At 38.2% G+C, this 21,402-nt stretch overlaps 1 pseudogene; it reads right to left on the bottom strand.

The window, feature by feature from the left end:
* The window catches only part of LOC131414781 (protein mono-ADP-ribosyltransferase PARP9-like), a 68,925-nt pseudogene that overhangs the window by 14,047 nt on the left and 33,476 nt on the right, over positions 1-21,402 (bottom strand).

Here is a 21,402-nt window from a genome sequence, read left to right on the forward strand (position 1 = left end):
TTCCAGGTCAGTGAGCAGCAGCTCAGAGTCATCAGCAGGTGAGTTTTTCTTTTGGCTACAGAGCCAAGTGACAGCAAGATGAATCAAATCTTTCCCTTAATGAAGTATACCTTTATAACTTGCAAACCACAGTTTCCAAACTGTTTCTTTTATCCTGAATTTCTGGAGTTGGAACCACTACGCATTTCCGAAATGTGATTTCTTTCATTTCATCCCAGTTTTTTGGTTGCTGATCAGTCCATTGTCCTAAAACTAAGTAACATAACACCTTGTCTCAATGCTCTGTGAGAGGGAAAATGTTTGCAAAGAAGTTTAATGAAATAAATTATAGATATTTGGAGGAAGAAGATTACCCAGTTTAAATTGTATGTCCCGTATGTTCAGGACATGCAAGGAGAGCTACAATCCTATGAGAAGTCATAGGATTAATAGGGGGTTAATAAATTTGTCCTCGGAGGATTCAGATTATGAGGCTGAGAGGATGAAAGACAAAAAAGCATTAATATATACTCCCCCCATCAGTGCTGTGATGATGATATATAATAGTGTTGCTCATAGGAAATGTTTATATTTCAAACCAGGATGCCCGTCAACAAAAAGAGAGAGGCATCAGAAGACATTATGGAATGATGCAAAATAGTATGACACTTATCTAACACTTCAAAGTTTTCAAAAAGATTTCGTATCTCTACCTCATTTGAGCATTACACCACCACCACTGAAATAACTAACACAGTTTTACAAATAAATAAATCGAAACTCAGAGAAGTTAAGTGACTTGCCCAATATCACACACCTAATAAGTACAGATCCAACATTATAAACCTGGCTTTCACTAGTGCTTTCTGCATGGGGCAAGGCAAAATATTTGGTACATGTATCACTCATATACCACCTAAACTAGAAGAGCAGAATTTGGAGACTAACAGTCTATGGTGTTATGCCTTTCCTCCCTTCCTTCCTTATTTTCCTTTATTTCTTCCTTCCTCCCTCCCTTCCTTAACTTCTTTCCTTCCTTTTTTAAATTCAAGGGACAACCTGTTATTGCCCAAAAGAGCTCCTGATTAGACTAAATATACAAATGGACAAATGGAAACCCCAAAAAAGGCTCAGTAAATTTCAGTTTATTTTCAGTTTGACTTAAGACCAAGTATACCAAAATGAGCTCATGCCCAGCACATTATCTAACTGAGTGGGCTCAATTTAACCACAAAAAGCAGATGATAAATCCAGAGAAACTCGCTAGAGGGACAAGATATAAATCTGGAAAGCAGGAGGGAGAAAACTCCATAAAAGCCAGGAAATTTCAAAGGAAGAGACTGTAAATTAATCTGGAGGGTGATAGCTCACATTTATAAAGTATAGTATTAGCGTCAGTTCACTTGAGTTCAGCAAATATTATTGGGCTCCCACTACATGCCAGACACTGGGCTGGGCACTGGAGACTCACAGAGCCACAAACTCCTGCTGTCAGAAGTGCTCACCAGGAAGGATTGAAAGAGAGGAGATGCCTAACTTCTATTATTTAAATCTTATTGTTCTGATGGATAATTGATGTTCCATGTAGCAATAACTCACTTTAAAATTATCCATTTTGTCAGCCAAGATCTTAATCTGTAAGAGAGGGTGAGTCTGTATGAACTTCTAAAACACTGCTGTGGAAAAATTTGCTTAGTCATCAAATACCACCTTGCAGCAGAACAAGGGACTTGACTAAATTGCCAATAGCTGGGAGAATGGGTCCACCTTAGGAATGCAGTTAATTTAAAGTAATGCCACAAGTTTTATATGGCATCAATGTTTCTTTGTCTCTTGTTCTCTTGAGAAGTATCAGTGTCAATTTAAATACCCATAGTCATTGTGTTTCAAAAGCTAAGTAGAAATCATAATGTTGGGTCACTCTTGTGTATTATTTTTGTCCATGTTCTTTGACACTGGGTTTTCTGTGGAATGTGGATACAACATTTGTTGCAAACTCCCACTCACTTTGACCATTTCTACCTGTATTATTTTTACAAACACATGGTGAAAATAAGTTGACCTTTAAAATTCTGCATCTGAATTTTTGTACCAAATCCATTCTCCACCTAACAATCAGTGATCTTTCTAAAATACAAGCCTGACCTTTATCTTTGCTTAAACTTCTTCAAGGCTCCCCATTTATTTCAAGAAAAACTCTGAACTCTTTCATGTGATTTACAAAGTCCTACATAATCTCGGCCCTGCTATGGTCTTACTTCTTGGAAGTTTCTTTCTTTGCCTTACTAACTTCTACTTATTCTTCAGTTCTCCATCTATGACGCCTGCTCCGAGAAGCTTTCCCCTGACATCCCTAGTCTGGCTCAGGTGTCTCTCCTAGGTGCACCCAGATCACTTGTATCCTCTTCTTCCATAACTAACCTGCTTACTTCTCAGTGTCCCCCATCAGATTTTGAGTGGGAACAATTCCCATCTTATCACTGTATCCCCAGCACCTAGCACAACGCCTGGCACATATCATGGATGCAATATATATTAGTTGAATAAATGAATGAAGTAAGCCTCTGTCTCCCAAGTTGGTGTTTTCAGTGGTATAATTTCCTAGTTAGCTCTAGGGCTATGTTGAAAGGATTTCTCCAGGCCCAAATTCCCAGTCATCCTGATGGATTTTGCCCCACTTAGTCAGTGATACTTGAGTGTACTTCATGGTACCAATGAATAATTTATGCTGGTGAGAGGGCTCAAAGTAAATAATTTTAGGGTTCCTAATGCTGCCAGCAACAAATAAATGCAATAAAACTCAAAGAAATGAATTAATCAAGTGGAATGTGTCTACATACAAGTGCTCCATCTGCAGAATTAGGGATGTATTTTTTCCCCATAGCCTGGGCTTGGGTTACCCGAGGCTCTCCATGTAATTGCCTCTTAGGTGATCCATGTCATCATCAGTCGAATCGTATGTCTGTGTATATGTGTGTGTGTGTTTTCATTTATTAATAATTAACCCTGCTGGTAGAAAGAGAGCCACCAAATGGTTATAAAAGTTTATGGCCTAACACAGAACGAGCAGTTTGCTTTCTCTCCTGTTCATTCTATCTCTTGCCCACACACACACGTGCACACTCACACACAAAAGAAGGAACAATTCGGAGAGCTGACTTTCCAACTTAGTAGAAAGTTACTCACCGGACAAGCTCCAGAGGTCTCGCTCCTTTTTTTTGCCATTTCCTCTTGAACTTCACACAGCATAGGTTCAATCTTCATAACCACCTCAATAACGTCAGCCCAGGCTCCTTTAATCTCTAAACTTGCCTTTCCTGGTCTGATAATCTCTGAGATAGAGACCCTTGAGGTTTTCTGAAGCTGAGACAACATGTCATTTTCCTTTTTCCCAAGGTAGAGGATATGATTATTCTCAATGATGTGCTCCTGGAGGTCAATAACCTTTGGATCCACCCTTGGGCTTCACTCCTCTTTTCTGGGTTGTGTCCCAACAGATTGATGACAGGAGATTTAGCTTTAAGCCCATTTTCTCATTTCTCCCCTCTGGTCCACTGAGAAACTGTAAAAACTATCATAAGCAACCACGGAAGGCAGGTGGGTTTTAAACCAGAGGAAAATAAAACACCATGCCAGTGTTTACCCCAAGGGTGTTGTCACCATTGTCAACAATAGCAGCTTCAATTAAGTACCTATCTCTGAGAGCTGTGCTGGGTACAAAGGAAATCCAAATGTACAGTTTACAGTCTCCTGTAAAGAGAAGACCAAGTTTAGCTTGTAAGGAGTTGCCTTTATCAGGTTTTGCACCTGTTGTGTTGCATTTGTCAGTTCACAGATGGGTTCTCCTTGTAATCTCATCCTGGAACAACTATTTAGTGAACAACTAAATAGTGAACAACTATTTCCTGCTGAATGGGATTTTCCTTAATGTCTTACTACTCCCAGATTTAAAATCAAATGTCTCTGAAAGCCAGAGAGCTTAAAGAGTGAAAATTCTTTTTTGTTTTTTTGTGAGGAGATCAGCCCTGAGCTAACATCTGCGAATCCTCCTGTTTTTTTTTTGCTGAGGAAGACTGGCCCTGGGCTAACATCTGTGCCCATCTTCCTCCAATTTATATGGGACACCGCCACAGCATTGCTTGCCAAGCAGTGCATTGGTGCATGCCCGGGATCCGAACCGGCGAACCCCAGGCTGCCGCAGCAGAGTGCACGCACTTAACGGCTTGCACCACCAGGCCGGCCCCAAAGAGTGAAAATTCTTTAAAAACAACAACATGCATTTCTGATTATAATTATAATACATGTTTATTATTGAAAAATTGGGAAATTATCATAATTTCATGACCTGGGATTCATTTTTATATCTTGTGTATGTGTGACAGGACATTTTGCACCTCCACAACAAGCATGTGGAGCCTAGCAGCTTATGTCCTGCTAGACATAGTATATCCTGGCAGAAAAGGAAATAGCACTTGATTCCAACCCACCCATGTATAGCCCTCTCCGCAAGGAGCAAATATATATATAAAGAGGAAGAATCCTTGATGGATTAGGTGACCTTATAGAGGAGGCAGTATTTAGCATATATAAAGAATTCCTTCAAATCATTAAGAAGAAGCCAGAAGCCAGTTGGGCAAAAGATGTCACAGCAAAGGAAACACACATGGCCCATATACGTGTGAAAAGATGCTCATCTTCATCAGTAATTAGGAAAATGGAAAACGACCCTCCAGACTGGCAAAAATGCATAAGTCTGACAATACCAAGTGTTGAGAAGGATGTAGAGCAACTGGAACTCCTAAATATTCATGATGGATTAAAACTGGAACAACCACGCCTATAATTGTATTACTAAAGAAATTTTTGCAGGTTTGTAACAGGGGATGTGAACAAGAAAGTTCACATTTTTGTTTGTAACAGCCAAAAACTAGAAATAACCCAAATGTCCTTCAACAATGGAATATTATTATAGCAATGAAAAGGAGTGAACTTTAGCTACATGGATGAATCTTGGAAAAATATTTTGAAGGGAAGTATAAGTTGAGCACTTACTGAGTTCTAGGTATTGTTCTAGTGCTTTACATCTATTATTTTATTCAATCACCACAACCTCATGAGATAGGTACTATTGGTGGCCCCATCTTACAAATGAGGAAACCGATTCAGAGAGTAATTAAGTAATGTGCCCATGGTTATAGGACTAGAAAGTGGTGCCCACAGAGCTAGTAGTTGTGGGCAGTCTGACTCCAGTGCTCATATGATTCTGCCTCCCAGTGAGTGATCCCAGGACAGTAGTGGTAATTAGCATCTTTTCCCTCATCTAGTAGTTGAGTGGTACCAGGAGCTATGAAAAAGTACCAGGACAGACCTAGAAGTAAGCGGGAGGATGGCCTCCCTCTGAGTACAAATAAAAGCCAGTGTTTTACACAATAGTAAGAAATGACAGAGGATCTTAAATTAGAGGCATACTTTTCTTTTTTATTTTTGGTGAGGAAGATTAGCCCTGAACTAACATCTGTTGCCAATCCTCCTCTTTGTGCTGAGGAAGATTGGCCCTGGGCTAACATCTGTGCCCATCTTCCTCTACTTTATATGTGGGATGCCTGCCACAGCATGGCTTGATAAGCAGTGCATAGGTCCATGCCCAGGATCCAAACCCATAATCCCACACCGCCAAAATGGAGAGCACAAACTTAACCACTACACTACCTGGCGAGCCCCCATACTTTGCTTTTATAACACTTTTTCTGCCTGGGGGCTTATATTACTTTCTGGGAGAAAATAAAAACAATTGTTGATGATACTTCACTTAGCCATCATTACAAGGAAAGAAGAATTTTTCTTCTAGATAACTAAGTTATTCAGATCACTAAAGGACACTCTTCTAGCACCAAAACATATTTAATTTTAACTCTCTATTAAATATTTCTAACAGAAACACACTTCCCCACTTTCCCAAATTATTTAACTTTTCCTTGATAAACTGAGGTCATTAACGTTAATTATTATTAATGTCAATTATTGCCCTGTGCTATAATTCCTTTACAGATGTCTTCAAGAGTTACTGAAGTAAATGGCAGTGCCTGGCCTCTTTATTCAGATCAATGACAGAAAAACATTTGCATGTTTCTTTTCCATATTATCTTCACCTAAAACTCCTCCTAACTGGTTTCCCTAGATTCATTGTGGTTCCCCGAACATACACTGCATTTGTTGCTTCTGTGGGTTTTCTTCATCTTGGGTGCCCCACCCCACCGACTCTGCCCATTGAAAATCTTGCCATCCTCCAAGCCCAGTTTTAGAACCACCTCATCCATGAAGCCATTCTTGATCCCTTCCTGTCAGAGGGAATCTCTCCCTCCTTTGGTCCACTTGAGGAGTTTGTCCATCCTCTCATTCATTATTTAGCACCTGGCATTTGTGCTTTGCATAGTGCTTTGCAATTTACAGAATATTCTTACATACAAAATCTCCAATTATTCTCACAGCAGTCTGTCATCATTTTACGTAGATAAACAGGCTCATAATAGATGTAGTCATAGAACAGAGCTCTTAAAGCTACCCCTTCATCTCCAGCACTGCTGGACCACGGAACATCCATAAGTGAACTCTTCTGTTAAAGGGTGTAAGCAAATCATTTTGACTCTAATGGGAAATATCCTAACAGTTTTATTGCTAGTTGAATGTCTAGTGTTCTTAACATCTATAGAACACTGTAGATTAAGAGACTATTTCAGAAGTACACATCCTAGTTGTCATGAGGCAATTCCATCTCAGTCCACTCAAACTCCGCTAAAGAAATGGAATTATAATAGGAAGTTAATCCTTCTGCAGCCCTCAACAACCAGGATTGGTTTAGTCCAGTGATCCACAAACCTGGTTCAGCAGCAAAATTGACTAGGGAGCACTGAAAAATACACATGCTGGGCCCAGACCCAGAGTTCCTGAATCAGAATCTGTGGAGTTGGGGCCTGTACATACTTTTGTTTGTTTGTTAAGGTTTCCATCATGATCCCAGTGATGACTCAGGTTTGGATAGCATTGCGTTAATCCACTTATGATTATCTGGCATTACTGAGATGTGTTTTCTATAATTACCAATGAGTAACCCCATTTTGATGTAACTCCATTCAGGGCAGAAAGAGTAACCGGCTTAGTCATCTTGTGAAGGACGGAAATTTTTCTTAGAAAAAAATTATAGACAGCGATCTGTAATGAAGCAACAACACTGTGGATTACATACTACAACTTAGTCTCTCTCTGTTTATATCTTGAAACTGGACTGAGCACAATTAGAATCATGGTCACGTATAGAGCAGGTTGGTATCCAAGCAGGGGCACAATAAAATATATTTGGCTTATTAATTCTTTTTCTCCCCTCCATTAGTTCAGATGATCAAGAATAGAATGAGCCTAGGGTGAAGACTCTACTTCTAGGCCTGTGAATTTCTTACTCACCTCTGTAGTTGTTAAGACCCTGAGGCTTGGACATATTCTTTGCCATTTCGGTGCAGAAAGCCTACAAGAAGCAAAACACAGCAAAGTCATAAGTGGGGCTTTTAGCTGCTGTCATCAAAATCCCTCTCTCTACCTGCACACACCACACTTGGCCTCATCCACTCTGTCAGCCCCCATTCCCACTGCCACAAATCTAAAACACCTTTTGGAAAGTGCTAGGGAACAGCAAGTGCAGCACCACAGTCTATTAGAACATGAAAGGAGAAAAAAGTATAGAAAAAATGGAAAGAAAATGAAAATCTGGTATAAAAAAAAGAACATACATCACAAGGCAAAATATAATCATTCATTCACTCAACAGATATTAACACCCTGCTTATTGCGTATTAGGCACTGAACTAAAGCTGTGGATATGTCCCTGAAGAAGACAAATATAGGCAGATGCTCTTGTAATTAATGAAACATAAATTCATTTTTAAAAGTTATATGCATACCAAGCCTTGTCTGTAGAGTCAATAAATGATCAATTCCTGCAAAGTGCTTAAAATTTTATCTGGCACACAGTAGGCCTTTAATATATGTTAGCCATTGTAATTATTATTATACGACTGTCTGTAGACAAAGATTTGTGTATATTGGCATGTAGGTCCTTTAACGTGTGTCTAATTGGAAATATTCATTCTTCTAGGGTTTGCAACCAACGTACACAGTGTCTACCTTGTTTAAAGTTGATTCAACTGGCAATAATTACTTCTTTGAAAAGATGATAAATAATGAGGTAAAGACTAGATTTGGGGGGCTTGGTGTCAAGATGGCAGTGTAGGCATATTATGAACTCACCTCCTCACACGGACACAACAAATTTACAACTACTCTTGGAACAATTACCCCTGAGAGAGAACTGAAAACTGGATAAAAAGAACCCTCACAGCAAGGGACAGACCTGAATAAGGTGGAAGAGGCAGAAATTCCTTTCTGGAGAGAAAAAAGCTACCTTCACGAGCCACTGCACTTCATGACTGGCCAGGAGCAATCCTAAGTTATGTAGCCTTCCCTGGAGGACTGCGGGACCTGAGCAGGGGAGAATTACTGCTATAAACATCTTTTGGACTCAGCACAACTGAGACAAGTATCATATTATCTGGCTTTGCTGGCTACTAACAGCAATGCGGAATACTCCCAGAAAAGCTGTGAGACGTAAGGGGAAAGAAAGCCAGCTCTTAAAGGCCTTTGCACAAATTCACCTATTTTGGCAAGCAATCTAAAATCATCAGAAAGAAAGGTGCACAGTCCTTTGGTGAAAAGAGACTCACCTGACAGGCTCTGGGTGCATCTTGGTGAGAGGTGAGACCTCTCCAGGGCCTGAGAGATGGGCAGCAGCCATCACTGTGACCTAGTACAGGCATGCTGACACAGACGCTGGCAGACGCCATTGGTGTTCTTCAGCTGGCCTGTTAGCCCACAATCTGTCCCATCCATTAGAGCACTGATTTAATCCAGCTCAGGTAGGGCAGGCAGCCCTTCCTAGGGAGTGTCTCCACTAAAGAATAAGCCCTCGGGCAACTTGTGGGCCAGCATAGGCTGGGTGCATGGATCCTCTGTAGCCAGGCAAGTGGGTCCACCTCTGTGGGGCAAGCCGTGCATGAGGAGCTGGTGGAGTGTGAGGCCTCTGCAGTGGGGTGACTGGGTCTGCTTCAGGGGGTCAGGGCACATGAACGGGGCAGGATGAGTTGAGGGTGTGTGTGGCCATGTGGGCAGTGGGGCTTGTCATCTGCAGAAGACTTGTACTTCTCAAACATCCACATAGGGGATTGACACCACCTTCCAAAGCCTGAAACAATTGGGTGCTCCCATGACTGAGGCCAGCCCCACTCAACTGCAATCCTGAGAGAGCTGACAAGAGCCTTGCAGGCTGGAAGCCGACAGCAATTGTAAGCCCCTGAGCCTAGCAGCCAGCCATGTTGGGGGCCTACTCACTTAACAGAAAAACTGCAACAGAAATGTGTTATTAGACCTTGCAGCCAACTGCGCCAGGGCTCCCCACGCCTGATAAAATGACTGAAGTGTCCATAAGCAGCCACACGCAGCTGAGCATTACAACCAGCTGGCCAGGGGGACAGCCAAGCCACACTGGGCACCTGCAGCAAGAGTGACCTTGACTCAACACAAGGACACACGTAGCCCACACAGGGATCACTCCTGGAACATTTGGAACTGGTGACAAGAGGGAAGCACACTGCTGGGCCTCAGAAGGCATCCCTTACATAAGGCCACCTCTCCAAGATCAGGAGATGTAGCTGAACCTACCTAATACATAGATACAAGCACAGAGAAAGATGCAAAATGTGGAGGCAAAGGAATACATTTCAAGTAAGGGAACATGACAAAACCCCAGAAAAAGAACTAAATGAAACAGAAATCAACAATCTAACTGACAAGGAGTTCAAACAAAAAGTCATAAGGATTCTCACTGATCTTCAGGGGAGAATGGATAAACACAGTGAGAGTTTCAACAAAGAATTGGAAAATATAAAAAAAGAACAAATCAAAACTGAAGAATACAATAATGGAAATGAAACATTCACTAGAGCGACTCAATAGCAGAGTAGATGATACAGAAGAATAGATCAGCAAGCTGCATAAAAGACTAGAAGAAATCACCCAAGCTGAACAGATAAAATAAAAAAAAAACTAAAAAGAATTCAGACAGTCTACAGGACCTCTGGGACAACATCAAGTGCACTAGAAATCATATTATGGGTGTCCAAGAAGAAGACGAGAGAGACAAGGGGCAGAGAATCGATCTGAAGAAATAGTAGCTGAAAACTCTCCTAACTTAAGGAAGGAAACAGACATCCAGGTACAGGAAGCACAGAGAGCACCAAATTAGAAAATCCAAAGAGACCCACACCAAGACACATTATAATTAAAATGTCAATAATTAAAGATAAAGAGACAATCCTAAAAGCCACGAGAGAAAGGCAAGTTACATACAAAGTAAACCCCATAAGGTTATCAGCTGACTTCCCAGCAGAAACCTTACATGCTAGAAGAGAGTGGCACGATATGTTTAAAGTGCTAAAAGGAAAAAACCTATAGCCAAGAATACTCTACCTGGCAAGACTGTCATTCAGAATGGAAGGATAGATAAATAATTTCCCAGAAAAGCAAAAATTAAGCTTGGTGATTGGAGTTTATCACCAAGAAACCAGCCTTACAAGAAATAATAAGGGACTTAAGGGGGAAAGAGAAGACTGCAAATAGGAAAAAGAAAATTATCAAAAAAAGAAAAAGCAATAAAATAACTGGTAGAGGCAAAAATATGCTAAATGTAGCAGATCAACCACGTATGAAGATAATATGAAGGTCAAAAGACAAAAGTACTAATATTACCTATTTTCTTGGTAAGAGGGTAATGGATACACACACACACAAAAGGAGTTAGATATGATATCAAAAACATAAAGTGTACAAGGGGAGTAAAAGAGTAGAGCCTTCAGAAAGAGGTCAAACTAAAGAGACCACCAACTTAATATAGATTGCTATATATGTAGCTTATTATATATGAACCTCATGGTAATCACAAACAAGAAACCTATAATAATACACAAAAAATTAAGACAAAGAAACCCAAACACAATACTAAAGAAAGCCATCAAACCACAAGGGAAGAGAGCAAGAGAAGAAGAAAGGAACAGAGAAGAAGTACTAAAGCATCGAGGAAAAAAATAACAAAATGGCAATAAGTACATACTTATAAATAGGTACTTTAAATGTCAATGGACTAAATGCTCCAATCAAAAGGCATAGGGTGGCTGACTGGATTTAAAAAGACCCAGATATATGCTGCATACAAGAGACACACTTCAGACCTAAAGACACTCACAAACTGAAAGTGAAGGGATGGAAAAAGATACTCTGTGAAAATGGCAATGAAAAGAAAGCTAGGGTAGCAATACTTAGATCAGATAAAATAGACTTTAAAACAAAAACTGTAACCAGAGACAAAGAAGGGCACTACATAATGATCAAAGGAACAATCCAACAAGAAGATATAACACTTGTAAATATCTATGCACCAAACATAGGAGCACCTAAATATATAAAGCAATTATTAACAGACATAAAAGGAGAAATAGACAGTAAAAAAATAATAGTAGGGGGTTTAACATTCCACTTACACCAATGGATAGATCATCCAAACGGTAGATCAACAAGGAAACATTGGCCTTAAACGACACATTAGACCAGATGGACTTAGTAGATATATACAGAACATTCCACCCAAAAACTGCAGAATAAACATTCTTTTCAAGTACACATGGAACATTTTGCAGGACTGATCACATATGAGGCCACAAAACAAGTCTCAATCAATTTAAGAAGATTGAAATAATACCAAGCATCTTTTCTGACTTCAATGTTATGAAACTAGAGATCAACTACAGGAAGAAAATCAGAAAAGCCACAAATATGTGGAGATTAAAGAAAATGCTACTGAACAACGATTGGGTCAATGAAAAAATCAAAGGAGAAATCAAAAAATACCTGGAGACAAATGAAAGTGAAATTACGACATGACAAAATTTATGGGCTACAACAAAAGTGATTCTAAGAGGGAAGATTATAGCAATACAGGCCTAACTCAGTAAACAAGAAATATCTCAAATGAGCCATCTAACAGTGCACCTAAAGGAATTGGAAAAGGAAGAACAAACAAAGCCCAAAATTAGTAGAAGGAAGGAAATAATAAAAATCAAAGCAGAAGTAAATGAAATAATCAACAAACAATAGAAAAAAATCAATGAAACCAAGAGCTGGTTCTTTGAGAAGACAAACAAAATTGACAAACCTCTAGCTAGACTCACCAAGAAAAAAGAAAGAAGGCTCAAATAAATAAAATAAGAAATGAAAGAGGAGAAATTACAAAGAGGACACCTCAGAAATACAAAAGATGATAAGAGAATAGTACGAAAAGCTATACACCAACAAATCGGATAATCTAGAAGAACTGGATAAATTCTTAGAATCATACAACCTTCCAAAGCTGAATCAAGAAGAAATAGAGAATTTGAATAGACCAATCACCAGTAGGGAGATTGAAACAGTAATCAAAAACCTCTCAAAAAATAAAAGCCCAGGACCAGATGGCTTCCCTGGTGAATTCTACCAAACATTCAAGGAAGATTTAATACCCATCCTTCTCAGACTCTTCCAAAAAATTGAAGAGGAGGAGAAGCTTCCTAACTCATGGTATGAGGCCAACATTACCCTGATAGCAAAACCAGACAAAGACAACACAAAAAAAAGAAAATTACAGGCCAATTTTTGTATCATTGATACAAAAATCCTCAACAAAATAGTAGCAAATGGAATAGAACAATACATTAAAAAGATCATACACCATGACAAAGTGGGATTCCAGGGATGCAGGGATGGTTCAACATCTACAAATCAATCAACACATTATCTCATACACCACATTAACAAAATGAACAATAAAAATCACATGATCATCTCAATAGATGCATAGAAAGCATTTAGCAGCATACAGAATCCATTTATGATAAAAATGCTGAATAAAATGGGTATAGAAGGAAAGCGCTTCAACCTAATAAAGGCCATATATGAGACACCCACAGCTAATATCAGTCTCAATGGAGAAAAACTGAAAGCTATCCCTCTAGGAACAGGAACCAGACAAGGATGCCCACTGTCACCACTCCTATTGAACATAGTATTGGAAGTCCTAGCCAGAGCAATCAGGCAAGAAAAAGAAGTAAAGGGGATCCAAATTAGAAAGAAAGAGTGAAACTGTCACTATTTGCATATGACATGATTTTATATATAGAAAACCCTAAAGAATCCACCAAAACACTTTTAGAAATAATAAATGAATATGGTAAAATTGCAAGATACAAAATCAACATACAAAAATCACTTGCATTTCTATACACTAACAACGAAGTAACAGAAAGAGAAATTAAGAATACATTCCCATTTACAATTGCAATAAAAATAATAAAATACCTAGGGATAAACTTAACCAAAGAAGTGAAAGATCTGTACACTGAAAACTATAAAAAATTGTTCAATGTAATTGAAGAAGACAAAGAAATGGAAAGATATTCTGTGCACTAGGACTGGAAGATTTAACATAGTTAAAATGTCCATACTTCCAAAAGCAATCTACAAATTCAATGCAATCCATATCAAAGTTCCAACATTTTTCACAGAAAAAGAACAAAGAATCCTAAAATTTATATGGAACAACAAAAGACCCCAAATAGCCAAAGGATTCCTGAGAAAAAGAACAAAGCTGGAGGTATCACACTGCCTGATTTCAAAATATACTACAAAGCTATAGTAACCAAAACAGCATGGTTCTGGCACAGAAACTGACACACGGATCAATGGAAAAGGATTGAGAGCCCAGAAATAAACCCACACATCTATGGATGTTTGGCTCCCTTTTGATAAGGGAGCCAAGAACATACACGGGAGAAAGGAAAGTCTCTTCAATAAATGGTGCTGGGAAAACTGGACATGCAAAAGAATGAAAGTAGACCATTATATTACACCATACACAAAAATTAACTCAAAATGGATTAAAGACTTGAATGTAAGACATGAAACTTCTAGAATAAAACATAGGCAGTATGCTCTTCGACATTGGTCTTAGCAGCATATTTTCAAGTACTACATTTGACGAGGCAAGAGAAACAATAGAAAAAATAAACAAATGGGACTACATCAAACTAAAAAGCTTCTGCACAACAAAGGAAACCATCACCAAAAGGGAAAGACAACCTAACAATTGGGAGAAGATATTTGCAAACCATATATCTTATAAGGGGTTAATATCCAAACTATATAAAGAACTCATATATCTCAACAACAACAAAACTAACAACCCAATTTAAAAAAATGGGCAAAAGATCTGAACAGACATTTCTCCAAAGATGGTATACAGATGGCCAAGAGAGACATGAAAAGATTTTCAACATCATTAACTATCAGGGGAATGCAAATCAAAACTACAAGGAGATATCACCTCTTCTCCCATCAGAATGGCTATAATCAACAACACAGGAAACAACAAGCATTGGAGAGGATGTGGAGAGAATGGAACTCTCCTACACTGCTGCTGGGAGTGCAAAGTGGTGCAGCTACTATGGAAAACAGTATGGAGATTCCTCAAAATATTAAGAATAGAACCACCATATGATCCAGCTATTCCACTGCTGTATATTTATCCAAAGAACGTGAAAACACGAATGCGTAAAGATACATGCACCCCTATGTTCATTGCAGCATTATTCACAATGGCCAAGACTTGGAAGCAACCTAGGTGCCCATCAAGGGATAAATGGATAAAGAAGATGTGCTATATGTACACAATGGAATACTACTCAGCCATAAGAAACGATGAAATCCGGCCATTTGTGACAACATGGATGGACCTTGAGGGTATTTTGCTAAGCAAAATAAGTCAGAGGGAGAAAGTCAAATACCATATGACCTCAATCATAAATAGAAGATAAAAACAACAATCACATAGAGACAGAGATTGGATTGGTGGTTACCATAGGGGAAGGGTGGAGGGAGGAGGGTGAAAGGGATGATTAGGCACACATGTGCGGTGATGGAATGTAATTAGTCTTTGAGTGGTGAACATGATATAATCTATACAGAAATTGAAATATAATGGTGTACATCTGAAATTTATATAATGTTATAAACCAATGTTACCACAATAAAAAATAAATAAAATTTTCAAATTGAAAAATGCATATTAAAAAAAAGAAACTGGATTTGTTCTAATAAACTGTTTAGCAGAAATTGAATTTGTTCATGTTAGCTGTAAATGATCTTACCAGCCTTGTGATAATTAAGTCACCACTCTGCAAAGGAATTCACAAACCTTGTGTTCAATTAACACATCACCATATATACTACATGGAATTTGACTGGCTCTCCACTATAGATGAAGGGAAAAAAAAAAATGTTTCCTCTGATTGATTCAAGCAGAGTGTGTGTCCTCATTCTTCTACAAGTGGGGGAAAGGATTGGAGGGGAAAAACGGAATGAGAAGGAGAAATAACAAGAGAAGAAAAGATATAGAGATAATAAAGCCCTCTGTGAAAACAGGCCACCAGTTCAGAATTGTAGCTCATGGTCTCTGGTCTCAGACCAGTCAGGTACCATTGGCCTGAATTCTGAGGTGTTCAGAAATCCACGGAGAAGAAATTCATTTCTTCATTAATTAACAAAGTTTGAGAAAGACTTCTAATTTTGATTAACTCGAAACAGTGGATTCTTAGAAGAGAGGTAGAGGCCATTCTAGTCATAGGGATAGAGAATGCCAAGCCAGCTGGGAAGAAGATGGACTTACAAGATGGAAAGACATGATTTAGCTCCAGACTGATGGAAGGCAGAATTTATAATGACTATAATTATTGATTGGTTTATATTTTGTTCATCAAGAACCCATCACAACTTGAATAACATGAGTGTATTATACTCAAGACTTCTGTGTCTTACTACTGAAGTAGGAGTACAGAAAAATAAATTGGGGAGTCCTTGAGTACCAGCATCAGAAGAGACAGAAGACAGCAGTTTACCTTGCAAGTAAGAGCCTACCTAGGGCCGGCCCTGATGGCCTACTGGTTAAAGTGCATCACGCTCCCCTTGGGCAGCCCAGGTTCATTTCCCGGGGGTGGAACCACACAACTTCTCTGTCAGTAGCCATGCAGTGGCGGCAGCTCACATAGAAGAACTAGAAGGACTTACAACTAGAATATACAACTATGTACTGGGGCTTTGGGGAAGAAAAAAGAAAAGAGAGGAAGATTGGCAAGAACTGTTAACTCAGGGTGAATCTTTCCCAACAACAACAGAAAAAGGAGCTGAGCTAACCTGAGTCAAAAGTCCTTTCATGTTTCAACCTGGCTCACTGGAATTTCACACTGGTTAGAAGTCAAAGGTAGTAACAGAGCGTTATTTGACTTTGCTTTGTTCTCTAGGACTACTTAAGAAGTATAGGGAGTGGTCTCTCGTTGAAGCGGATGATAGTCTTTGCATCTCATATTCTAACTATATATCAATCTAGAAGTATAGGCACCCTATTTATTTTCTTGGTGTCATAATAGTTTATAACATTGTGAAGTTGTAGTTGTACATTATTGTTTGTCAGTCACCATATAAATGCATCCCTTCGTCCCTTGTGGCCACTTCCCCCTGGTAACCACCAAACTGTTCTCTCTGTCTGTGTGTTAGTTTCTCTTCCACATATGAGTGAAATCATACAGTGTTTGTCTTTCTCTGTCTGGCTTATTTTGCTTACCATAATACCTTCCAGGTCCATCCATCTTGTTGCAAATGGGACTATTTTGTCTTTTTTTATGGCTGAGTAGTATTCCATTGTATATATATATATATATATACCATATATTCTTTATCCAATCATAAGTCGAGGGACACTTGGGTTGCTTCCACTTCTTGGCTATAGTAAATAACGCTGCAATGAACATAGGGGTGCATAAGTCTCTTTAGGTTGTTGATTTCAGGTTCATTGGATAAATACCCAGTAGTGGGATAGCCAGATCATAAAGTATTTCTATTTTTAATTTTTTGAGGAATCTCCATACTGTTTTCCATAGAGGCTGCACCAGTTTGCATTCCCACCAGCAGTGAATTAGGGTTCCTGTTTCTTCACAACCTCTCCAACATTTGTTATTTATTGTCATAGTGATTATAGCCATTCTAAGAGGTGTAAGGTGATATCTTATTGTAGTTTTGATTTGCGTTTCCCTCATGATTAGTGATGTTGAACGCCTTTCCATGTGCCTATTAGCCATCTGTATATCTTCCTTGGAAAAATATCTGTTCATATCCTCTGCCTATTTTTTGATAGGGTGGTTTCTTTTGTTGTTGCTCAGTTGTGTGAATCCTCTATATATTATGGAGATTAACCCCTTGCTGGATATATCATTTGCAAATATTTTCTCCCAGCTGGTGGGTTGTCTTTTCATTTTGATCCTGGTTTCATTTGTCTTGCAGAAGCTCTTTAGTTTGATGAAGTCCCACTCGTTTATTTTTTCTTTTGTTTCCCTTGTCCACGTATACATGGAATTTGAAAAGATCCCTTTATGACCAACGTCAAAGAGTGTACTACCTATGTTTTCTCCCAGGAGTTTTATAATTTCAGGTCTTACCTTAAAGTCTTCAATGCACTTTCAGTTAATTTTTGTGTATGGCGAAAAAAAATAGTCTACTTTCATTCTTTTGCACGTGGCTGTCCGGTTTTCCCAGCACCATTTACTGTAAGAAACTTTCCTCTCTCCATTGTAAGTTCTTAGCTCCTTTGTTGAAGATTAGCTGTCCGTAGATGTGTGGTGTTATTTCTGGTCTTTCAATTCTGTTCCATTGATCTGTGTGTCTGTTTTTGTGCCAGTACTATGCTGTTTTCATTATAATAGCTTTGTAATATATTTTGAAGTCAGGGATTGTGAGGGCTCCAGCTTTGTTCTTTTTTCCCAGGATTGCTTTAGCTATTCAGGATCTTTTTTTGCCCCATATGAATTTTAGGATTCTTTGTTCTATTTCCATGAAGAATGTCATTGGGATTCTGATTGGGATTGTATTGAATCTGTAGATTGCTTTAGTTAGTATAGACATTTTAACCATGTTTATTCTTCCAATCTATGTGCATGCGATATCTTTCCATTTCCTTATGTCATCATCGATTTCTTTCAATAATGTCTTATAGTTTTCAACATACAAATCTTTCATCTCCTTGGTTAAATTTATTCCTAGATATTTTATTTTTCTTGTGATTGTAAATGGGATTGTCTTCTTGAGTTTTCTTTCTGTTAGTTCATTATTAGAGTATAGAAATGCAACTGACGTTTGTAAGTTGATTTTGTATGCTGCAACTTTGCTGTAGTTGTTGATTATTTCTAATAGTTTTCCAATGGATTCTTTAGAGTTTTCTATATATAAAATCATTTCATCTGCAAATAGTGAGAGTTTCACTTCTTTGTTGCCTATTTGGTTTCCTTTTCTTCCTTTTTCTTGCCTAATTGCTCCAGCCAAAATCTCCAGTACTATGTTGAATTAGAGTGGTAAGAGTGCGCACCCTTGTCTTGTTCTTGTTCTCAGAGGAATGGCTTTCAGTTTTTCCCCATTGAGTATGATGTTTGCTGCAGGTTTGTCATATATGCCCTTTATCATGTTGAGGTACTTTCCTTCTATACCCATTTTGTGGAGAGTTTTTATCATAAATGGATGTTGGATCTTGTCAAATGCTTTCTCTGCATCTATTGAAATGATCATGTGGTTTTTATTCCTTGTTCAGTTAATGTGGTGAATTACACTGATTGATTTGTGGATGTTGAGCCATCCCTGTGTCCCTGGTATAAATCCCACTTGATCATGGTGTATGATCTTTTTTGATCATGGTGTATGATCTTTTTAACGTATTGCTGTATTCCGTTTGCCAATATCTTGTAGAGGATGTTTGCATCTTGTTCATCAGTGATATTGGCCTGTAATTTTCCTTCTTCATATTGTCCTTGTCTGGCTTTGGTATCAGAGTAATGTTGGCCTCATAGAATGTGTTAGGAAGTGCTCCAGCTTCCTCTATTTTTTGGACTAGTTTGAGAAGGATAGGTATTAAATCTTCTTTGACTGTTTGGTAAAATTCTCCAGAGAAGCCATCTGGTCCTGGACTTTTATTTTTTGGGAGGTTTTTGATTACTGTTTCAATCTCTTTACTTGTGATTGGTCTATTCCGATTCTCTATTTCTTCTTGATTTAGTTTTGGGAGGTTGTCTGAGTCTAACACTTTATCCATTTCTTCTAGATTTTCCAATTTGTCGGCATATAGTTTTTCATAGTGTTCTCTTAAAATCCTTTGTTTTCTGTGGTATCCATTGTAATTCCTCCTATTTCATTTCTTATTTTATTTATTTGAGCTTTCCCTCTTTTTTTCTTAGTGAGTCTGGCTAAGGGTTTGTCAATTTTGTTTATCTTCTCAAAGAACCAGCTCTTAGTTTCATTGATCCATTCTATAATTTTTTTGGTTTCAATTTCCTTTATTTATGCTCCAATTTTTATTATTTCTCTCCTTCTGCTGACTTTGTGCTTTATTTCTTCTTCTTTTTGTAGTTCTGTTAGGTGTAGTTTAAGATTGCTTATTTGAGATTTTTCTTGTTTGTTAAGGTGTGCCTGTATTGCTATGAACTTCCCACTTAGGACCACTTTTGCTGCATCCTGTATGAGTTGGTATGGTGTATTTTCATTTTCTTTTCTCTCCAGATATTTTTTTATTTTTCCTTTAATTTCTTCCATGATCTATTTGCTGTTCAGTAGCATATTGTTTAGTCTCCACATCTTTGTCACATTCCCAGATTTTTTCTCGTACTTGATTTCTAACTTCATAGCATTATGATCATAAAAGATGCTTGGTATGATTTCCATCTTCTTAAATTTATAGAGGCTTTCCTTGTTTCCCAACATATGGTCTATCCTTGAGAATGTTCCATGCACACTTGAGAAGAATGTGTAACCTGCTGTGTTTGGCTGGAGTGCTCTATTTATATCTATTGAGTCCATCTCGTCTGGTTTTTCATTTAAGTCTACTATTTCCTTATTGACTTTCTGTCTGGATGATCTATGCATTGATGTTAGTGGGGTGTTAAGATCCCCTATTATTGTATTTGTGTTAATATTTCCTTTTAGGTTTGTTAATAGTTGCTTTATGTACTTTCATTCTTCTGTGTTGGGTGCATATATATTTATAACTGATATGTCTTCTTGGTGGAGTGTCCCCTTTATAGTTATATATTGCCCCTCTTTGTCTCTCATTACGTGTTTTATCTTGAAGTCTACTTTGTCTGCTATAAGTATGGCAACACCTGCTTTCTTTTGTTTTCCATTCCCTTGGAGTATTTCCTTCCATCCTTTCACTCTGAGCCTGTGTCTGTCTTTAGAGCTGAGATGTGTTTCCTGGAGGCAGCATACTGTTGAACCTTGTTTTCTAATCCATCATGCCACTCTGTGTCTTTTGATTGGAGAATTCAATTCACTTATATTTAGAGTGATTATTGATACTTGAAGGCTTAATTTTGCTATTTTATCACTTATTTTCCAGTTCTTTTGCATTTCCTTTGTTTCTTGTCCAGTGTGTTTTGGACTATCAATTCAGTTTGGTAGTTCTGTAGGATGGTTTTCTTAGTTTTCTCTTTATTTATTGTATGTGTCTCTGTTCTGATTATTTGTTTAGTGCTTACCATGAAGTTTGTATTAAAAATCTCATAGATGAGATTGTCCGTTTTTTGATGGTCTGTTATTTCCTTGGACTAAGTTGATTTCATCCCTTTCCTCTTCCCCTTCTAAGTTATTATTGTCACAACTTGTTCCATCTTGTGTTGTGAGTTCGTGTTTAAAGTGATGAAGTATATTTTTAGTGTTTTCCTTCCCTTAATCTTTGATGTTATAATTAAGTGTTTGCTAACCTATTCTGATAGAGCACTGCAATTTTTCTGATTTTTGTCTACCTATTTTTCTACTTGCTCAAAAGTTTGTATCCCCTTTCTCTCTTTTTTTTTTTTCAGGCATGAGCACCTCCTTGAGCATTTTTTGTAGTGGGGGTCTTGTGGCAATGAACTCCCTTAGCTTTTGTTTACCTGGGCTAGCTAGTATTTCTCCATCATATCTGAAGGTGATTTTTGCTAGATAGAGTATTCTTGGCTGAAAGTTTTTGTCTTTCAGTATTTTGAATATATCACTCCAGTCTCTCTCCTAGCCTGTAAAGTTTCTGTTGAGAAGTCAGCTCACAGCCTGATAGGAATTCATTTGTACGTTATTTTTATTTTATTTTTTTGTCTTGCTGCCCTTAAAACTGTTTCTTTATCATTGACTTTTGCCAGCTTTACTACTATATGCCTTAGAGAGGGTCTT

The sequence above is a fragment of the Diceros bicornis genome, chromosome 15 (genome assembly GCF_020826845.1).
Source record: "Diceros bicornis minor isolate mBicDic1 chromosome 15, mDicBic1.mat.cur, whole genome shotgun sequence".
Taxonomy (NCBI): domain Eukaryota; kingdom Metazoa; phylum Chordata; class Mammalia; order Perissodactyla; family Rhinocerotidae; genus Diceros; species Diceros bicornis.